Below are 22451 nucleotides of genomic sequence, written 5' to 3' on the forward strand. Positions count from 1 at the left end.
AGAGATTAGGAAGAAAGAGAGTAGAAGATACCAAGCAAGCTCTAATACATATACTGTGACAAAAAAGAAATGTGGCAGAATTTAATATTTTTTGAATGGGATTTTGAGAATATTAAATGAGAGCCAACAAATGAGAAAAAGAAAAGGGAAGGATGTGCCTTTTTTGGAATTTGATTTTGCCCTGTTCTGGTTGGATGCTGGTCAGTTTCTTATCTCTTTTGAAATGGTTCTTCAGCCACCTATTTGTCAGTCTCTACTCCCTGAGTGAGATGCTTAATGCTGTACCTCAGTACAAAATAGTTTTTAAACTTGAATTTGTCTTCTCCTATCAAATCTGCATGTTACAAAATGCCACATTGCAATGTAGTGGTTGTTGACACAGTATTGTAATTTAAATAATGTTTCTAACCATTGGCAAATACAGCTCAGGGTCTGGTAAATAATGGATGGAAATTGCAGTCGAAATGGGAATGTTAAATAGCCATTCCTAACAGATGGTCATCAGAAATCATTCAGTTGCTCTTTTATAGACAGCACAAACACAGATATCTGTGCTTCTGCTGAATCAATTTTTACGTGAGCTCCCTGAAATTGTGGAGCAGTGTCCCAGCACTAGTGGCAGCTCTGGGAAGTCCAGATGATGGGTGGGACTGTGTGCTGGCTGGGCACTGAAACACGGATCTGAGCGTGGTGGGTTATGGATTCCTTGCCTTCAGGCTGTTGCTGCTGTCAAACCTGTGTAAAAAAAATTGATTTTGCTGAGGAGAAAGTCTTGGGCTGAGTAAGAGATGAGAATATGTCCTTCCTCCTGGCCCTCCTTCTCTCCATCCTGGAGCAGAGGTGCTGTGTGTGCTTGGGCTGAGGAACTGGGTATTAGAGCCACATCTTATCTCATAAATCAGGGTTGATTGACACCTAAAGCTGCACCGTGGCCACCAGTGGTGTGTTATGCACATGTTGTACAGAAACTGGCAGTAAGCCCATCAGGCTGAATTTCAGACTCCGTGTAACAAACACTTCCCTACATTCCTGTGAAGGAAAAAGCTGCTTTATAGCTCTAAATGAGTTAGTTACTGCAGATGGATTCTCCTTGAAAAGTGCTTCCCAAGCTCTGGTATGCAAGCTGCTCCTGTCCATGACTGTGTAAGCAGCTGTTTCCTCAGTCTGTATTGGGTTTAGGTTTTTTTTTTTTTTTTGGTTTTTTTTTTTGTGTTTTGTTTGGTGGTTTTTTTTTTTTTTGATTAGGAAGTTTGGAGAAAGTAAATATGAGCCATGACAGGGAAAGGAATGGTGGCTGGTAGACCTGAACTTTAAAAAGAGACAGCCAAAAATAGGAGAGCACAGAGTTATCATGTTCTTGTTATCTCTGTATGTATAGTATGTGTCAGGATTGTCATTAAAGGGCCCAGAACAACAGGAGGAAAAGCCTTAAACATTCTGTGCTGCCTCAGATGCTCAGTGACTGCAGAGGTTGTCAGTGCTTTTGCAGATGTGAGTAAAACAGGTCCAGTGCTGCCAAGAGCTCTGGTAATGATCGTGCAGGTAGTGGTACCCTTAAGCAAACAGAAAGGCTGGGAAAATTTTGAATACTCTGTAGTATTGGTCTCATTTCCCCCAGACAGCTTGGGTTATACTGTAGCAACTAGGGGACAAAAATGTTTCTGATCCCCAGGTAGAACCAACATAGGAACATCCAGCAGTACCATGTGGTTTTAGAGATGAACTTAAGGACTTTGCAGAGAAGTGTGAGTTTGGACATGTCGTTGGTAGTCATCATTATTTTTATGCCAATAAAGTAAAGAAAAAGATGTTGAAATAAAAAAAAAGCCAACTGAGACAGCTTCAGAATCAGGTTCTGTTTAGCAGTGTTACTCTGCAGATAGATGCCCATGGAGCAGGGTCTGTCAGCTGCTGGCGTTTCACTCGACAGCAAACTGAAAGATGAATGCTTGTGCTGTCTGATACTGATGTTGGAGTCATTGGGGATTACAGATGTATGAAGACAGACATGGAAAAAATCAATATGATTTGGGGTTCCAGAAGTTGCCACCACTTCATTAAAATGATGCCCTGTGTCTCTCAGGAGGAAGAGGTAACTTCAAGGTCACGGGAGGCAGCTGCTCCGTGCTGTGGTGTGATGGGTGATAGCACATGTGAATTGCAGGGGCACAGGTGATGGCTCTTGATGTTTCATGGGTTCTCCAGAGCTCTGATAACTTGAAATGAGAAATGTTAAGGCTTCAGGATTTAGCACAACTCGGACAAATAAATATGTTCTCCAGTGAGGCTGATTTTCAGGAGTGGAATTTTATCCCAGGAGCAGCCTGAGTCTCCTGAAGGCCTAGCTAATTGTTCTTGGCAAACTTGTGTCATAGTTCGGGTGTGCCTATTTAGATGGTCTGTATTGCTTAGTTACAGAAAGGAAGATGTGGTGATAATTCTTGAGGACAGGTTCTGCCCATCAGGGCTTTCGCAGACAAAACCCCTAAAAGGTGTCAGAGATTGGACACAAAATACATCAGTGCTTCTGCAAGAAGGGAAGCAGTAAATTATCAGTGAAACTGGCCAGATCTTCAAATTTGTCTTATGGTTCCTTGCTCTCAGCGCAGACAATACATTATCAGAAACACTGATATCAAGTGAATCATCTGTGTTGTTATATAGCAAATAATTTTTGAGCAGCTAAAACAAGCTCTATGCAGTGAGTCTAGTCAAACATATGTATGTTGACAATGATACATGATTACTGTTAAACTTTATAAATCATTTGTAGTGAGGTAAATGAGCTAAAACCAGACTGGAAGAAGTATGCAAATTAGAAGTAAAATGGAAATGAAGAAAGCTAGAAGGGAAAGGAGAGATACCTACATTTGTGAGAGTGCATGAGAAGAGGCTGTTCTTGGATCGCTGTGATGCAGCTCTGTGAAAGAACAGGGGATGGGAGGTATTCCTAATGGCACAGCTGTCTGGGCAGCAGGCTCAGGTGAGGATGAAGAGCCTTGCTTTGAGTGGAGAAAGGCAGTGGAGATAAAAGCCAGAACTGTTCTGAGCAGCTCCATCCTCAGGAAAGAAGCATCAGGTGCCCAGCCCCAACACTACCCCATGTCCTGGTCTCCAGCTCAGACATGGTGCAGGACAGGACGGTGGTGGGAAGGGATTGGTTTGGTAATGGAACTCTGCAGGGCTGAAGTGCTGCTGCATTCATCTTCTCTGCTGGTAGCTAGAAGGTGCTGTGAAAGGAATCTGCAGCTAAAGACGGACTAAAATTTCAGGTACACTTTGATATTTTTCCTTTGTGACATGTTTCAAATGTGACCATTAAGCAAGAAACCTTTACTAGTGTCAGCCTGACATTTTGTTCCCTGCCTGGTGCTGCTGGTGGAGTGGTGATGGGCAGATCCTGCTGCAAGGCATGGCTCATTGCTCAGGGAGCAGGGGGACTCTTCCTTCACAGAGAATGGCATCTCACACCACGGTTATGGACTCTCAAGAGTTGGAAGAACTTTTCTAGGAACTTGGGAGAATGGATGAGACTGAGGGATGCCTGCTCCAGCTGATGTGGGCCAGTGGTCTTCCAGCAATTGGTTGGACTGGCTGGTGGGAAGATGGCCAGTGGCTTAGCTGGCCATCTCAAGAATGACTTCAGAGAGATGCTAATTTTGCTTATACATGTCACCCACAAGTTGAAGAAACTGATGTGTTGATAAACTTTGAGAGGAGTGAAGGTGCCCATCAGCTACTGGAGGTGCTTGGAAGATTGAGCATGGTTCTCAGCTGGTGTAGTTGGGTTGTGAGATTTTGGATCCCCTGGGGAATATAATCTGCAGTGAGGGAAGGCAGATAAATACAGTGTGCCTGTAAGCATATGGCTGATGGTTGGTCATAAGGTGGGAACTCATCTAGGACTGTCAGTATTGGCATTTAACTGGGCAGGAACCTTAATCCAACATAAATTGTTATGAGGCTTTCAATTCCCTCAAATTAAAGCTTCAGCAGTAAGTTTCTTTCAAAAGACAGGAAGATTTCCTAGTGCTGCAGTGTGTGATGTATTATTTGTCTGCCCTTATGATTCAATTTTCTGTGTGCTGCTTAACTGCTGTGAGGAGCAAGGGAAAGCAGTTTGGTGCAGGAGAGCTGCTGCAGGGCAGGTTGTGCTCAGGCACCCCGGGAGCACCAGCGGGGGCTGGCAGAGACAAAGTCTGGGTTCACCTGCACCAGCAGATCCAGAAGTGGATCTTACTTCAAAATCTGTGCCCCTGTGGCTCTGTTGGGCACTGGACCTCGGCCTGGATGCTCATTCAGGAGCATAGTCCTGTCTTGCAGTTTTGTACTGGGTATTTTAGTGTAAAACATCCGGTTTATATTAAAAAAAATTCTTCCCTCTCCCCACATTGTACTCTTCTAAAGCATTAAGATGTGTTCAGGTGCTTTTAATTTTCTGTTGGATTTCTGAGCATCCCTTAGGATGCATTCAAGGTGTTCTGCAGATTTTATGTTGCCACCATGAAAGAGACAAAAGTTCCTCTTCTGAGATAAAGGAGATTCTGATATAATAGCACAATTTAGAGTTTGGGTCCTTAAGGAAAAGAAACAAAGTAGCAGTGCACTGTAGGGGGAATATGGGAGAAATATTTTTTCTGTTGTAGTAGGAGTGATTAATTTTAATTGTAGGTCTTGTACCATGCCAGTTGCAGACAATCGATTTTGCATCAAATAATATAGAATGTGTTGCCAAATTTTATATGCTAATTGATTATGAGCTTGTGTGTAATGTATTATTAAATTTTATTTTTAGCCTGGACTGTGCGTGCCTGTGTTCTGCTGCATAGTCTGAACCAAATTTCATGGTGGTAGGTGTGTCAAAGACATTTACATTTCTGTGTGTGGAGGCTGGAGCAGACACAAACTCTGCTCCCACGGGTGGGCAGGCTGCAGCATCCTGTGTGTGGTGGGCATCCCATCTATTGCTGCTACCTGAGAGGGGGTGTGAGAAGGAGTTTGAGCTGCTGAAACAACTGAGGTTGTGTTGGAAACTGGAGGGAAGTGTCTGGGGAGCATCCATACACATCCAGGCTTCAGTACATCCATGAGACACCTTCTTAATTGGGTAAAACCATAAAGGAAATAAAGATTTACATTTTGCTCTCTGATGGGATTGTACTTGAGTTAATTGCTTCTAAAATGAGACCGTAACTTTTAGCAAGGAGGATGGGTAGCTACTGTTCAGATTGCATTTTGATAATGTTCTCAATACTTAGTTTTACATCAGAAACCCAACTTGAGATGCAAGAGGCCACTTTTGTGTTTGAGGCCCTGGAGCACTGTGGAGTCATGCTAAACAAAAGTGTGAACTTGATTTCTGATGGATTTTTTCTTCCATCTTTGCACTTTGCTGCAATGCATACGTGCTTTCTTGCTGTGATGTTTCTGAGAGGCTGTGGGAAATAGGGTTATTAATAAACACATCCAGTAAGTACATTAATGAGTGTATTTTATGTATATGATTGCACATCTGCATACATTACATGCTCCAGGGCTTTCTCCAGAAAGGCAGTTTTCCTTCTGGAAATAAAGTGAAATGAGTTTTAACCAAGGAACTTGTTTAAAGTGGATTAAGTAACAAAAAAATTTCATTTGAGTTCAGTGGTGGCAGACTCAGGTCCAGTATTGTAATACTTCATATCAAATGGCATAAATTCCTTTGATACAGGATTTATCTATTGCTCCTTGTAGTCTTTTAAAGAACGATTCAGAGAGCTTTGAATTCATACTGATATTCTTTCTTAAAAGAAGTTGAATTTTTTGTCATGAAAAATTCATATATATTACACTAATTAAGAAGTGTATGCACCAGATCTGTCTAGACATAATTTTGTAGGTTTTTTCTCCTTCCTCTTCAGTCTCTCTTTCCTTTAATGCAGACTTTTTGAACTGGATCCTTTCAGAAGGGAGTCACTTCTTTACAAAAGCTTAGGCATTTGCACAAGCTGGGCTTTTAAAAAACATTTTTAATCTATCTTATTATTTTTTATATCCTATAGCAATATATAATGGCTTTTATTAGGATGGTTACAATGTCTTTTAAAATCCCCAAATAACACTTGGCATGTCAGGATTATATATAAGCATAACCTTTTTTTTGAGCGTGTCTGGAAATCACAAGGAGCCTGATGGACGCTTATTTTTCACAGGCTGCTGTTTTAACCCCCCTAAGGCAATCAGAAGAGAGCTTGCAGTAGTCTATGTAATGTGAATAATTTTGGATACATTTCTTTTTCATTTCTCTGAGATGCCTGTAAAATAGTCTGGCTTCTGGAGCTTCTCATCACCTGCTTTCTGCAATCCCAGCCCATTTGCTGTGTCTTCTAAGGGGCACCTGAAATCACTGGTCACATTTGAGGGTAGTCCTAAAAAGGTTAGAATTATTTTTTTCCCCCCCTAGTCATTTTTTTTCCATCAGTCAGACTCATGCTGCCGTATTGGAATGGAAATGTACAGAAGAGACAGGGTTCAGTGCTTACATACCTGTTTGTTTGTTAATTTGGTACTTTAAAATTCAAATTTATAGCTATAAATGATGCTTAACTGCAAGAAGAATTTGCATAAATCCACAATTTCTTATTTTCCTACTCTTAACACTTTCAAAGCAAAGTGATATCCATATTTAAAGTACACACCATGGCTTCAGTAGAAGTTTTGGCATGGATACCTGTATTGTCAGGATGGTCTTTGGTCTGTTTAATGCAGGAAGTGAGACTGGATGTGCACAGTGATCTCCTTGAACAGTGTCAGCGTTTATTACAGAAAATAAAATTACAAATTTTGGGGGAAAACAAACTCTCTATTTGTTCAGAAGTTAATTAAACAGTAGCAAAACCCTTTGAATGGGTTTTGAATTTACAGAAACTTTATTAGAATGGAAACAAGCATGGATGTTGAGCAGATTCTGGTGGGTGTGTTTGAAGAGCTGTTAAGGTATAGACTTGCATGAGGGTACTTAGAGAAGTGTATGTGTACAAAAGCAGAAAGAATTATACTGCTGTAACTTCCTTCCTAATTAACCTGTTTTCATAGAATATTATGTTTATTTTTAGCTCTGAGAGCAGCTCCTGTTTCTTCTCTGATGAGAAATGCTATTTGAGACAATAGGGAAAGTCAGCTTTTCACTTATTTCTCTCTACAAGTTGTTTTGCATTAATAAACAATGATATTTAATACAGCAAATGTGTGAAGGGAGGAAATGAGCAGTGTTTTCCCTGTGTTCCAGTGTCTGTATATCAGTTTGGGTGCATAAAGTGTGCACTGAAATACCACAAAGATGGAAACTTTTGTTCTGTCTCAAATCATGGATTGTGTTAAGGTTCAGTGTTTGCTGGTGGAGTGTGCAGGGCATGGCAGGATTGTGCTAGGCTGCCAAGAGATATCCAAACTGTGCAGGTGAATGTTTAGGAGATTCACTGGAGCTGGTACGTGATCCTTTCCTGGCCCTTCCGTCCCTGAGAGGCCTTGAGAGGTTTCATCTCAAGTGATGCACCTTGCAGAGGGTCAGAGTCTGCTGCAAAGACCTTCCCTTGCCTGGAGCAATGCTGCTGTGCTCTTCTGGGGTCTTGGTGGCTCCCTGACCCTGGGGTACTACTTCAACAATCTGACAGACTGGCTTTGCTCAGTCTGATTCTGATGCTGGTACAAGTTTTGTTAGAGATGGAATAATTTCCCAGGGTCATCATTCAGATATCTGATAGCAATTGGCCTAATCCAGAAATAGAGGAGAAAAAGTCCTTTTTTCCTGTTGGTGTAGGATAGGCCATCAGTGTCTCTGTAATGTTCCCTCGTGGATTAAGTGCTGCTCCCCTGCAGATGCACCAGACATCAATCTTGCCAGCAAAGAAGAGAAGCACCTCTGAGCTGGCCATCAGTTCCTGAGTATGTGCTATCATCATTTCACTCTTGGGAGGTGTGACATCTGTCACTTATTCCTGTGGGATTTGTGGACTATTGAGTGTTGAGAGTGACAGCTGCTTCAGTGAGCCTGGCAGCATTGATCTGAGCCTGGAGAGTCCTCGTGGCTTTGCTGAGGTGACCTTCTCTCAGGGTGGGCTTGGCAAAGGAATCTGCAGCTTCCCTGCGTTCTGTGTCGTTAGGAACCTGCCTTTTCTTCTCCCTCGTGCTGACAGCTCGTTCATCTGAAGGTAGGGCACACATTGATATTCCAGTGCAGCTCTTCAGCTGCTGGAGGTGTTGGCACATCACAGGGATGTGTGGGAAACCTCCCTTTTGTGTGTGTGTCTGTGTGTGGGTTCCAGCCTTGCCCACGGAGCCACAGGCACCAACCCGATCCCCTTGTGCATCCTGCACCCTCAGCCTTGGCAGGGGCTTACAAAAACCCCTAACAAACCTCCTCAAGTGATTTCCTAAAAGCAGCTTTTTAAGCTCCTCCCAAATAAGTTCCTTAAGATTAAAAATATATGGCTTGTAATAATGTCTCTATCTATTTTGTATGAGGTGGTGCACAGCTCTATCTGCCTGCTAAATGCTGCATATTGTTTAAAGCGTGTCTTGTGCTTTTCTTATTGATTAATCTAAAATACAAATTTACAATTGATTCTCAAGTCTTGGATGCTGCTGAAAACCTCTGCTAGGAATAGATTTATATAGATGATATTCAGTGCTGTTTCCAGCACATGGAAATATACTGAAGCACTATTTTTAGATGTTTTATGTGCAGTCAAAAGCTTTTTGCTCACCCTCTTGCCTGTACTTTTATTTCTTGCAGTTTGGAGAGTTTTGGATTAAAATAAATGGAAAATTAGGAACAACAATCAATTTACCCTTAGCCTTACAGTCCCTTATTACAATTGCTAATTTATCAGTGGGTAGGTACCTCTCTTTTGTAATGGATATTGAGGATAATTTTAAATGCAACTCTTAAGCTCAACCAATTTACATAGTACTCTGGGAGATTAGCTGCTTCTGCATAAAGAGCTGTGTGCATTTCAGGGGTGTTCTAGAGCCCTCTTGTGTGGTTTTTTGAATGTTTGTTGTAATAATAATTGATTTCATTAGTAAGGTGTTGACCTCTAAGTATTGCAGATTGAAGCAGGCAAACTTTGGAAAATTGCTTGGAAGTCTTTGGTTGGAGCAGTTTTTCTCAACTCACAGTTGTATTGTGTTTGAAAGATTGTGTTGGGGTCCAGGAAAACTGTTGGATTTTACGTTCTGTGCAAGCTGTTTCTATGCCTCTGAGTTTGGGGCTCTTTGGTTCTGGTTTGTTGTTGTTTTGATTTTTTTCTGACATCAAATGATCTTCAGTGAAACAGAAGCTGCATTTTCCTCTCTTCTGCCCTTCCCTTCTACCTCTGTATGTTTACTTTCCTTGTTTTTTAAAGCCATTACCATCACTAGCATCAGGACAGAAAATGTGAGAGGCGCTAAATAGGATTATGTTAAAATGATGATTTAATTGAGCTCTTACACAGGATAAGAAGATTGTCTTGTTTTGCTGAACTGCAGTTTATGGAGGTCCCTGGCAAGAGGAAGCCAAGTTGCTTTTGGCATTCATTAACACCAAATCCAAATCACTGCTAAATTTGTTTAGCAGGAAAAGTAACAAATAGAGGAAAAGCAGAGCCCATGATTTTAAGTGTGTTTATATTTGCAAATATGTGGTTTCCTGTAATTCAGAGGAAGTTCTTCCCACAGGACAAAAATTCTGGTTTTTTCCCCCCTTTCTCTTAGAGTTGAAATGATCCTATGAAACATTTGCTGGCATGACAAAATCCCACTATTGAAAGTAGGACAGGAGACATTTTCCACTTTCTACAGATCAATCTTTTTGTATAACTCAAAGCAATTGCAGTCCTCTAAAAAAGGACTCAGGTACTGAGTAAAAATTACATAGTAAGTGGAGTTTTAACTCTAGTTGTAACCCAGTTCCATGGTAGTTTTACCACATAAAGAAAAAAAAAATCCATAGAATTATGACCCAGCTCTTGTACCACCTCTGTCAAATATTGCCTGATAGGCCAATTTTTAAAGAAATGCCCAGGGCTTGCAATATATTTATTTCTGCCATTTAAGTTCTAATTTAATTTTAGATTTGTTTATGTAATCAGATATATTGGATTACTGCTGCTATCAAGTCTTGTATTTAGTTCAGACTCCCATCTTTCTGAAGGAAGAAAATGCTGCAGGAATGTAAAATAGTTCAAATAATTTGGAATTCAAGCCTCTGGGAGTGGATGCAGCTTTTAATACTGAGAGTATTTTTAAAAGAAGTCCTAAATGCTTTCAGTTAGCAGGACTTTTATTCAGGTATAAGTACAGCTTTTTCACTGCAAAAGCTGTTAATTTCTCTTAGTGTGAACCCACAAAGAGAGCTTCTGCCAGCACTGATTTTTCCAGAAGGCTGGCTCAATTTTTATTTAAATTCTGAAACACACAGAAAAGAAGGCTGAAGTCTGGTAAACATCCATCTGGGTGTGCTTTTACAGAAGGCTTTATGCATTAATTGACCTATTAATTCAAATAATGGGGAAAAGTGTAAAAAATGAGCAGGGAAATATATTAACCTGCAAAAGTCTGCTGAGTTTGCCTTGGCTAGTATGACTGATGTGTTTTTGAACATCTTTCTGCTATAACCATCCCAAACTTCAGTGGACAAAGTGCAAGTCATGTATGGATAATTGGAGCTGAGGAATTTCAGCAGGTTCCTCCTACTGCTGGGTTCCTAAAATACTCCTGTAGGCCTGTCTTGGCACTGGAGTTGTTTTCCACCCTTCTCCTGAAACACTGTTTTATATTCCTTGCTTGCAGCTTACAGGTGTGCCCTGTATGACTGACTATATATGTATTTACATGTTATATATGTGTTTTACTTTGCTGTTAAGGCTGAGATGCAGCTTTAAATCAAAAGTAGCCATTGAACATGACTAACTTCTCTAGCATTTGTTGCATAGGCCATGTCTGTTCTTCCTTTAACCAGATGGAATCTGGAAACCATACTGTGGTTATCAAATTTTGAGTTATTTAACCTAATATTTTAAAATAAAAAAGCCTTTTTTTTTTTTTCTTAATGGTGCACATAGCTGCTAAGAGTGAAGTAAATAACATTTTCTGTAATTGCAGTTATTGGATTTACAGGTACTTTCTGCCTGTTTCAAAGAGAAGTATGAGTAAGGCTTTAAGAGAGGGATGAAAGCAAGTGTGATGAATAGATAAAAGCAAAAGAAGTCAAAGATAGGTTTAAATTGTATTTTAATATAGACTTTAGTAATATGGTAAAAATAGATGTAATCACAAAACCTGACTGTCTTAATACATTCCTGCAAGGCAACCTTAATTCCAGGATTTCTTAAATGCTGATTATTTCTAACTGTAAAATTGTTATAGTATCCTCTTTTGGATATAATGTAGTGTGTCTGGTGTTTCCTCTCCAAGCGTCTCCAAGTGGGGGAAAAAAGGCAAAAAAAAACAATAGAGAAGAATATGTGAGAGTGATGAAAATGACTCCCAGGGAATTGGAAAATAGAAGGGAAATGCAAGTGAATAAAGGGCTAGTTAGGAGAAGGAACAAAATGCTATAGGGTGAGAAAAGGGATAAGAAAACAGGCTGAGAAAAGGTGGTAGATGTAATAAAATTACATCTGTTGCCTTTTGGAAGAATTCAGCTAGTTTAGTATGGGAGAGAATTAAGGGCAAAGGATAGAAAGGATTTGAGGATTAAGGACAAGGTGCTGAGGAGGAGTTGTGCAGCAGGTGATGAAACTGGTGAGTGAAGGGATGGAAGAACTGAATGGAGAAAAGAAAACTTATTAAGATGAGGAAAAGTCCTGATTGTGGGACTTGGGTGAGGGCAACCACAGCCTCAGATCTCACATCAGCTTGCATGAGCTCGGCAGACTGAGCTGTCTGGTGGGAACAGAAACAAAACAAGGAATTTGGGGACAATGTCAAGTACCTTGTGTGAGTCACAGGTGTCTGGTCCTGCTTTGAGCAGAAGGTTTGGCTGAAGTTGGGATGTGCCAGCCTGTCTTGTCCTGGGAGTGTGGAATGACCTGCCCTGATGCCTGTACTCACAGGGAAGAGTGGTCAGAGCAGTCTTTGGGCAGAGCAGATGATTGTGTGATGGGAAAGGATGTGCCTCAAATGAAGCTGATCTTGAGAGAAATGAAACTGTGAATGTGGAGCTGTGGGAATGGGCAGCTGAGTAAATTCACTGTGGTTCACTGATCACCTTGCAGAACTCGGGGAGGAAATGTATCTTCCTTTTTTCTCCTCTCATGCCTATCATCAGTAAATCTGTGCCTTAATGATATTAAGGAGACATAAAATAGAAAATTGTATTTGAAATCAAATTAATGTCCTATTTCAGTGAATAAGATTGTTGAAGTAAAGCCGCAAAACTCATAAAGACACTACAATCACTAGATAAAAATAAATCCACTATATCCCTCAGACATAGTCCCTGTGACATCCAGTGGTGGAACAGGAGATGAAAGGACTGTGGGTGGCTCTGAATTCTGCTGATGGAATAGATGTTTCTAAAGCAACAGGAGAGATTTGGAGGATAGGTGGAAGTTAAGGGAAGTCTCTGCTGGAAAGGTGCAGAAGGAGACGGAGGGAGAAACAAAATGTGGGCACCAGTGAGCAGTGTGTCCTGTGGGGCAGGGAGAGAAGACCCAGGCTGACACTATCTGCAGTGTAGGAGATTTTGGTTTTGTGGAAGTGTTTCATCCAGGTTTGATGTTCATGTGAATTTCATTCTGCCTGAATTACTTCAGTAGTGGTTTTGGCCCGTTTTCTCTGCTCAGGTGTTTAATTTTTTAGTTCAGACCAACCACTGCTGAATGCATGAACAGAAACCTGTCCTTTGGTGGAACTGGCAGAGAGAAAATCCAAAAAGATGAATCCTTTTGCTGTGGGAAGGGTTGTTAATCAGGGACTCGCCAGGAAAAGTGGTTCTGGATCCTTATGGGCAGCACCACCAGAGAAACCAGACAGCACTTTAAGTTGCATGTTGAAGCTCTGTAATATAAAATTAACTGATAATTTTCACAGGTCACACTCTTTCCCATAAAGCAAACTCATCTGCTCTCCTGGAGGGAGACAGAACAACTGGTCTGACTTCTCATTATCTCTTCCTATGGTGTTCCCTTATTGAATTACTGCCGGGTAGAGGCAGCAGATGCTCATCAAGCCACTGCAGGACTCCTGTGTTAATTGAACTGTGATGGGGATGACAGCAGGGAAGGTCAGGATGATGGGACCAGTGATGTAACGTGAACTCTGGTAAGAACAACCTGCACGGGCAATTGACCTTGCTTAAACAGTGTCACAAGGAGGTCTTTTAGCAGTTCATATCATTATGGTTATTTTTTTCTATCAATACTGCAACAGTGTCAGGGCCCCCTGTGCGAATCATATTATATTGTGTTCAGGGCAAATATATTTTTCACCCTAAAGAGATAAGACTTTCCTATGTGATAAAATACAGTGAGGGACTATAGCCAGCAACAGGGGAAAAGAAATGGGAATGGGAAAGGTAGCAGAATCACAGAATTCCTGACTAGATCTATGGTTTTACTCAGCTGGTTGCTCCACCTGCTTTAAAGGGTAGTGTTATATTTTCTAGCTGCCTCTATCACAATTTGGAGCTTTTGTTGCTGTTGTGCTTAGTTAATCCTGGGTTGAAAGCAAGTTCACTTTTAAATAAATGTGCAGGTATTATGAATGGGTTTTGATAGAAAAAGCCACATTTATACACCTGGTTCTGCAGCTCTTGCCATGTGTCTGGGAATGCCCAAGGTTTGGGCACACATCCCAGGGCCGGGTGCTGAGCTGGAGCACATTCCTGGTGCTCCTCCCTCTCGGGAGGAGGTGATGGGGTGTGCTGGTGTGGCTGCTGTGTGTCTTCTGGAGAGGCAGATCATTGCTGGGTACTGCCATGGCAGGGGAAAGGAGGTCTGGAGACCTTCCCTGGCGTCCCAAATATGCCAGTGTGAGGAAGTTTGGTAAAAGGAGAAGCTTGTGCGTTTCTGAAAATGAATTCCAGCTGAAAAGCAGATGCTGCTTTTCAGTGCAAGCCTTCCACCACCGCACTGTGTTGCTCTTGGGGAATTGGAGTCTGTGTGGCAGTCAGTAAAAGCTGAATTCAGAGTGCAGTGTGTGCACATTGGCATCTGGGTGTGTGTTCAGGAAGCAATTTTTAGACGTTCTTTATAACCAGTATTTGGGGTTTTTTATATGTGTTTTTAGCCTTCACTAAGGCTTTACTTTTTTATATCTTTATTTAATTTTTAAATCTTGATTAAATTAATTTTTATCTTCATTATTATTTAAGCAATATAGTTTTCTTTACCCTTTTGTCACAGTATCCACTAACATCAATGTTGCAAAGTAAATAGAAGGAAAATCAATGAATCACTATTAAGGAATCACAAAATGTTTTTGATTAATTTTGACAAATCCAGCTATAATTATTTGAAATACATACTCTGGCATGGGACCTGACTTATACAGGATTTTATTCTGTAGCAATGGTGAAGCCTTGGTTACAGGAGACTTCATCACAAGAGTTCAGGGATGGTGTTTGATAGGAAATGAAGAGGTCCAGTGTCAGGGCTGATGAACTCTGTAGTGCCTGTGTTCAGTGCTTGCCATGCATGGTGCTCTTTATTTTCTCCTTTCCTACAAGTTTATTCTCTGGTGCACTGAAATAAACAGCTGATGGCAGAGGAAGCGTTGGAATAAACATTTATTTCAGCACTTTGGAAATGAGTTTTTTGGAATGGGATCTGTCTTGTGGATGTGTGTGTGTCTCTTATTAGCTCATTTGGGTAAGGGCTACAGCTAGGTAGTGCAAATGGCAAAATAGTAATGACTACCTACAAACCGAGGTACAAATCTTGTGGAAAAGAAATGATTCTTAGTGTGTGTGTTACAGCAGAAGGAAAATTATACATGTAAGAAGTACTGAGGGTGGCCTCTGCATCTTTGGCTGACTATTTTAACCTAAGTCACCAGTGGTTAGAAGTTCAAAACTGAACCCCACATACTCTCCCCAGAGCTGATTAACAGGCTGAAATGGTAGGATTTACTGCCTATTTGCAGTTGTTACCTTGGTGAGGGGTTTGGGTGTGTGCATGCATTGCTCTGGCTGATGTGTGGAAGTGTAGAATATAACAATTTAAATTGGAGATAAGCTTCAGCTACACCAGTCCTGTGGCAGGGAAGCAGATGGTCCTTCCCTGCTAAGCAGAGCCCAAGTCTTTGCTGAGCTCATATGCCTGGTGATACTTGATTGTATTATTCTGACCTTGTGTTTAAGATTGATAAACTCTACGTGGTGGCCATATTCCAGTGAGGAGAGAAGAAAAACCTCTGACCTACAGCCTGTGATGCTGTACTAATGTCAAATAATATAAAGTAATATCAGAATGCAGAAGAAAATCACTGCAGTAAAGCAATTTAATTTCTGAACTGAAAGCACTTTAATGGAAATGCTCAGGAAATCTGCCATTGTTCCAGCAGCAGAGGTTATGAGGTTGTTTATTCTTTTTTTGAAACTCTGCTGCCTTGTAATTGGTGACTTTGAACCTTTCTGTTGTTTTCCGTGTGAGTGGCCCTGCTGCTAAAGTAGGGACATGGCTCTCTACTGAGTCTGATTTCCAGGTTTGCCTTTTAAAGGAAAATAATTTCAAATACTAGTTTTCAAATGGTATTATACTGCTGAATGTGCATTATATGCAATGCTTTGCCAGTGAAGTGAGAGTAATCCTCTTTGAACAAAAACTTGCAATAGCATTTACTGAAATGGTGTTGGAAGTAGTGCCAGCTCCCTTTGCCTTTGTTTAATTGCAATTTAACAGTAATCCAAGATCTGTGCAACTGTGACAGCAATTCTTAGATACAGCTGAATTTCAAAGGACCTTCAGTTCATCCATTGCCAATGATAAAAGCCACAGCAGAGCAGTGTATTGATAATAGACTCAAACTTTTCTCTATCCATTGAAAAATAAACAAAAAGAAACTTTTTTGTTCCTCAAAGCTATAAAGTTTTGTTGTTGCAGAAAGGATGTGCTATAATGTATAGAAATCACTGAGCTTCCAGGCTGTGTTCTGGCTGTGCTGGCTGAGAAGCCTGGCATGAGGCATTCAGCTACAATGTATAAGGGTTGTGTACATAACCTAGATAAAATAACCCCCCAAAATTATTTATCCCCCCAAAAATGGGACTTTGTAAGTTTCTAAGGTGGTTGTTGGTGTGTTGATGAGATGTTTGATTTGAGTTTCTGCAGCCTCTTTTTTTTTGTATTTAATTAAATATATAAAAGTGCACGAGCTGCCTGAAAAGGTTACTTAAAAGTTGTTGGACACTTTCTATGTTCTGCTGCTCAGAAAAAAAAAATCAATGCCTGAGTTCATGAGAGAAGCCTATTGACAGTCTTGAGCATTTTGATCTTAATTGCTCTGCACTTGTTCCTGCTGCAAGGGGTATGATAATGGCTTGAAGAACATTTGTGAAGGCAAATTACCCTGCTTTGAGTGCTGATACAACACCAAAAGGTCTGTGGCTCTTAAATCCAGAAGTCCAGGGCTTGGATTTGACTTGGGTGACACTGGATGCTTTTTGTGGAGGGAGGTGTTGGGAAGCTCTTGGTTGTTGAGCATCATTGCTGCTGCTCTCAGTTGTCCTGGGGGATGTGGGTGGCTGTGTCATGGACGGGATGGTGCCTTGCACAAACTCCTGAATCTTTGCCTTGGAAGTCTCCTGCCCTTCTGAGGGAGTGTAAATCACCCACGTTTGTGTGCAAATGAAGCGAGCTGTGCTTCAGCTGTGTTTAACTGATCTCTTGAACCAGGTTCCTGGGAAGAGTCTGGAAACCCCATTCACTTTGTGTTCTTGAAAGTCAAGTGTGTTCCCATGGAGTCCATTGGAAGTACTCAGAGTGAAGGAGAAGTGAGAGCAGCATTGTTTAACAGAACAGTTCTGCTCCAGCACTGTTGTAATTAAAGTTGTTCTGCTGATGGAAAGTCTATTCTCTGGTGTTTTCTTTAATGTAGTCATAATGCATCAGTCTGAGCTCCCTTGCTGGAACATCTTTCATTATAATCCACTTAGCCAAGTTTATAATTAAGCTTCTAAATTCAAACCTGCTTTTGTTACATTTTTAGGTTGTACAGAGACTGAAGGAGGAAGACTTAGGATTCGTGTTTTTTACCCCAAGCAGGTGGATGTAAGTTAAGAAGCAATTAATTGGCAGTACAGTAATTTCATATGTTTGCTTTTAAATTCCTGGGTCTTCTATAGCTTTGGAACAAGAATTGGATGCAATTGAATAGAAAAAGAAAGGAAAATAATTAATAGATTCTTACTGTTTTGACTATAGACATCTCTAAAATACCCAAGCTGTCAAATATAAGTGGTGATGATAGTGAAGACTTACTGAGCTTTCTAGCAATGGATTATTGAGGAAGGTTGTTGAAGTTTATATCTGAAGGTGGACCACAAAATTTCTGTTGAGCTTTGCTGATTTGGAGGTTGTGCAGGATTCCTCCCACCCAAAGCGGGCTGGTTGAGACTGTCTGCTCATTGTTTGGAATGATCTTCTCTAAGAAGATGTGTGAACACCAAATACTTTTTCAGCTATTATTTACCCTTACAGTTATTGTAGCAAATTACTTGAGAACTGTGCAGGTTTATGTTTGGATTCCCAAAAAGTGACCACTTAGGACAAAAGTGACAAAAGTGGTGTCTGACAGTTGTCAACCTGATCTGTAACTCTCAGTCATTCTCTCTGTACATTTTTAACCAGGATTTTCTCAAGTGCTCCTGGAAGAAAAACAAATATTCTCAGTTAATGTTTGGAGGTGAGGCAGTAGAGGTATAGAAAATCAAGCTACCATTCTCATATGTGCAAAGTCACTCTGCTGAAATCACGGGGAGTGCTTGCAGAATCGAGTTTTAGTGTTGGAGTGTGACCTTGGGTGACTTTTTACACTGGAAGTTTCTGACAGAGTTGGAAGTGGAGTGAACTTTGGGCACCTCTGCTTTAACCAGAAGGCTGTTTCTCTCCAAATGTGTAAGGGGAGAAATGTGTAGGGTTTGTTTTAGGTATGGAAGTGTAAGGGAAGTTTAGTGTAGCTACGTTCACCATTAAATAAAAGACTGGGCACATAGGTACGTACATTTGAATGCCTGCTCCTAGTTTGGCATATGTGATTGTCCAAACACTTCTGTTTTGTTAAACTCCATACCTGTAACACTAGCATTTGTGGTTTTTTGGAAATCTCTCCCCCAGGGATGGTCAGCAGTTCTTGTCTGTGGTGATCAGTGCTTGCTGCTACAAGCCAGACATTCTGCTGCTTTAGAACAGAATAGAGTTAGCTTTTTGGATAACAGCTTTCTGAGCAGGCAAGGCAGACTTTATCTGAGGATAAAGACTACGATATAAACATCCAGATTATCTTGGGATATCACATGCAATAGGTTTGTGTGTAATAGGCAAACTGTTGCACAGTTACTGCTTAGGTTTGTATTAAGAAAATTTATTCATGATTAATGATGCTTATCTTTGTGCTAGACACCTGCAAATGATTTATAGCCACACATATCATCTGTAATGGCTCTTCTTTTTTGTTGTTGCTATTCAAAGTATTTGGGATTATTCTAATTGCATCATGTGTTTTAAATGGAGAGAGCTACCCAGGTGTCCTTGTCAGCATTCCCATCTCATACCAAAAACTAGGTCAGATTTACCCATGATGGGAAAGGTCACAACTCCCAGTGAAGTCAGGGGGAACTGAGCTGATGTATGACAAGGCTGAAATCATGTCTCAGGTTTGGATCAGTTTAAATTGATCTTTTTCTAAATTCACTGTTAAATACGTTGTGAATCCATGTTGGAGCAGAGCCAGGCTGAGCTTGCCTGAACCATAGAAATGGAGCAGAAGGACTGGAGAATGCCCTGTCCATGGAGACCTGGAGAAAGAGCAACGGGTCCCTTCTTTAACAATGCATTATGTGAGAGTGTAGAGTCAAATCTGGACCATCAGTCTTTTGTTTTTCAGTGTTGGATGATTTTGAGGATTCTGATGTGCCTTGGACTAGCACAGTGCCTGTCAAACCTGCCTTTGACTGCTCAGCAGTGGCTGTAAAATGGGAAAAGTTTCCCAGAGGCTTTTTCCCCTCTCTAGCTAAGCGGGGATTAGACTGGAATTTGGCTGTTGGATATTCCATTGAGGTTGAAAATTAAATTAAATTTTGATCACTTTGGAAATAAGATACTTGTCAGCTGTGTACATGTTTACTTATTTCCAACATTTTGTCACTGGAATGCCTTGCTTTCAGCAGAAATGCAGGTTTCTAAAATAAGTTTGCTTTTCAAAACTAGTTTTACTTAATTCTGTCATTAAGAGAATTAGCAATGGATTAGAAAATGTAAATGCGTCGTTATGATCATTGGAAAACTTGCACGTGCCTTTTTAAAGGCTGCCTGGATATTCCCAGGCATTACAGCTAATGATGATAGCCTTGTTTTTCTAAACAAGATTCCATAAAAACCAAACCAAGTGACAAGGATGCTTGTGACTAATCCTCCAAATATCAAAATAACACCTCATTGTTTAATTTCAAGGGAATCCATTAGTGCAAGCTATTAACTGGCCAGGCCTGGATTATAAAGGATATTGACTAAATCCAGATAATTTTGGAAGAGCGAGATATTTTTTCAGATTAAATCACGTACCTTGAACATGTTTAGGAAATATGTTAATGTGAAGGTGGTAAGCCCTGACACAGGGTGCCTGGAGAAGCTGTGGCTGCCCCATCCCTGGCAGTGTCCAAGGCCAGGTTGGATGGGGCTTGGAGCAACCTGGGGTAGCAGAAGGTGTCCCTGCCCATCTCAGGGGTTTGGAATGAGATGAGCTTCAAAGTCCCTTCCAACCCAAACCATTTTATGATTTTATGATATTTAAGCAATTCCATGAATTTAATGACTAGTGTCGATGAAATCAATTTTTTAAATATAAATTTCATTTTTTTCTCCTTTTTCGTCTGTGTTTGCCAGTTTACAGCTAGCCATGCTGACACATTTGGGAGCTGAGATATCATGTAACTAAATTTGATGTGAAGTGTTGGTGGCCTTCATAATGTAATTTATTCATGTTTCTGTAGATAGCATATGTTGCCTGTGCAATAATTTTTTATCATATCAGGACAGAACAGCTACTGTTCCAAACTGTGTTACACAAACCTGGATACACAGACAAATTTTTATTGTGCATTGCTGGGGTGTAAATCAGTGGAATCTATTGAGCTCTGCTGGGGTGGAGGAGATTAGAGCCAATGTCATGGTGTCTAATTTATTTCTGTTTTTTCTGACTTAATGTAATCTCTGTTCTTGCTCAGTGGGGAGCAGCAGCCAGTTATCTTTGTGGTCCTGCCCAAAGAATGAAACCCCTTGTTTTGGGCAGGAGGCTGCTGCTGCCAGGGACAGGCTGCTGTTTGCTGACCCTTTGCGTGCTGAGGTGAAGGCAGTGCATTGAGAAAGCAGCTCCTGGGCACTACTTGTGCTTCGTTAAAAACCTCAGCATCCTTATCAGCTGTTTTCTGAGGTTTCCTTGGATTTGCCCATTTAATGCCCCTGCCTGTTTAGGTTTGGGTGGTTTTATGGCATTTTCTGGCCCTGCAAGTGCAGTGAGGGCTGTCTGCACAGGGCTGGGCGTGTGGCTGCCCTCCAGTACTGGAACTTGAGCATCTGAATTTCTTCCCTGGTTTTGTGTTTTTGTATGTGAAGCACACAGAGCTGGAGTTGAGCCAGTGTCACTAACTCCTTCTCCTTGCCTTGACAGAAAGCTGGTGACTGTGTTTTCCCACCGTCATAGATGGTGACGGCGATGCTGAAGGCACTGGGCGAGTTGCTCCTCCTCAGCTCTTCTGTGTGAGGTGAGCAGCCATCCTGATGGGCAAAAAATGCTGAATTGCAGGGTTTCTGAGGGCCCTTCTTCCCCACACCCCAGGACTTCACTGCTGCATTGGACTTCTGAATGATGCTCAAGATTTCTGAGCTTGTGTGCTTCCTCTTGTGGTCTGTGTTACATTGCCTGGGTGGTGGGACTTGGTGGGTTGCATTCTGAATTAAATGTGAATTCTGAATACAATTAACCCAGAAGACATGAGCAAAGCATAGATGTGGTCCTTTGCCCACATTACTTTATTTGGTCGGGTTGATGGGTTTTATGTTGTACATGAGCTGCTGCTAATCTGCTGCAGGAATGAGCTAAACCAGATAACAGATATTACATTGTATCTCCCACTGTAGTTAGTCAATATCTGATTAAATGTAATTGCATGAATTTATCATGATAGAAAGTGTTTCAAAGTAATTTGAATACAGCCCAGAATTAAAAGCTCCACTGTATATTCAGTGTGTACAATTTCCAGATTTATCTTCAGCTTCTTATCAAGAATGATGCTGTGTATTATGTGCTATGACAATGTTGCTTTTCATGAGGTTAGGAATGTAATAGAATTTTCTGGACTGAACTTCTGATAACTGATAATTTTAATGAAAATCACCAAGATTATGCCCGTGAAGACAAATCTTGAAGACAGGTATTATCTCCATCCTTATGCAAGTACAGATGTGACATTTTTACCTCTAAAAGTAGGGTTAATCACTAATAAGTAGAACTATGTGGAGAATTTAAGTATGGTATAAATACATGGTATAAATACAAAAGCTGTTGCATCAGAAAAATTAATATGTAAATTTACATCAGACACTTGTTTGATGTGAATGTTTTTTGAGATTTCTAAATTGTTCCTACCTGAATATGGATGAATCCAAAATAACTTGAAATTCGTGTAAAGTCTGCCTAAGTGTCTAGTTGGTCATCTTGTGGAATGAGAGACAAAAAGATTGGAATTACTGGACTGAAGAGGAATTTTTAAGATTTTATTTTGTTGTATGAGTTTCTTAATCTCCACTGTTTGGAGCTTTTCTGTAGTATATAAACAATGTGGGAGTTTGCTGAAGCTGGCATTTAGCAGTTGGTCTCCTGCTTTGTATGGGAGACCCAGAGAAACATTTCTCCTTGCTTCCAGCACCACTCAGTGATTATCTTAATGAATTGTGTGGTGTAAAACTGCTGCAGCAGCAGGACTTGATCCACTCCAGTCTCATTCACAATGTGCCTCTGGTATTTGTCTGAAGTGTTGGAGAGCTTAATTAAAATCCCTTAGTCAGAGAGACCTCTCTGGAGTAATTGGTTGCTGACCTGGAGCTCAAAGATCCAAAGGGACTTGTATTGTCCCAAATTCCACAGAAATGCCTGTGTAGTGTCTGGTTTTCCCTCTCAAGCTGGTCCATCATGTGCTAATAAGCAACTCCCATTTCCCTGCTTTTCCTGCTGCATTTCTGGTGTTGCTCTTGGGTATCCCATGTTTACAC

At 40.8% G+C, this 22451-nt stretch overlaps 1 protein-coding gene across 5 annotated transcripts in view; it reads left to right on the forward strand.

The window, feature by feature from the left end:
- The window catches only part of THSD7B (thrombospondin type 1 domain containing 7B), a 490174-nt gene that overhangs the window by 226293 nt on the left and 241430 nt on the right, over window positions 1–22451 (forward strand). For all 5 annotated transcript variants that reach the window (XR_010369499.1, XR_010369500.1, XM_064435254.1 and 2 more), the window contains one exon: window positions 20851–20944. The gene's annotated coding sequence lies outside the window, so the exon portion shown is untranslated. The remainder of the gene's footprint in view (window positions 1–20850; window positions 20945–22451) is intronic.

Source organism: Passer domesticus, chromosome 10, assembly GCF_036417665.1.
Source record: "Passer domesticus isolate bPasDom1 chromosome 10, bPasDom1.hap1, whole genome shotgun sequence".
Lineage (NCBI taxonomy): Eukaryota > Metazoa > Chordata > Aves > Passeriformes > Passeridae > Passer > Passer domesticus.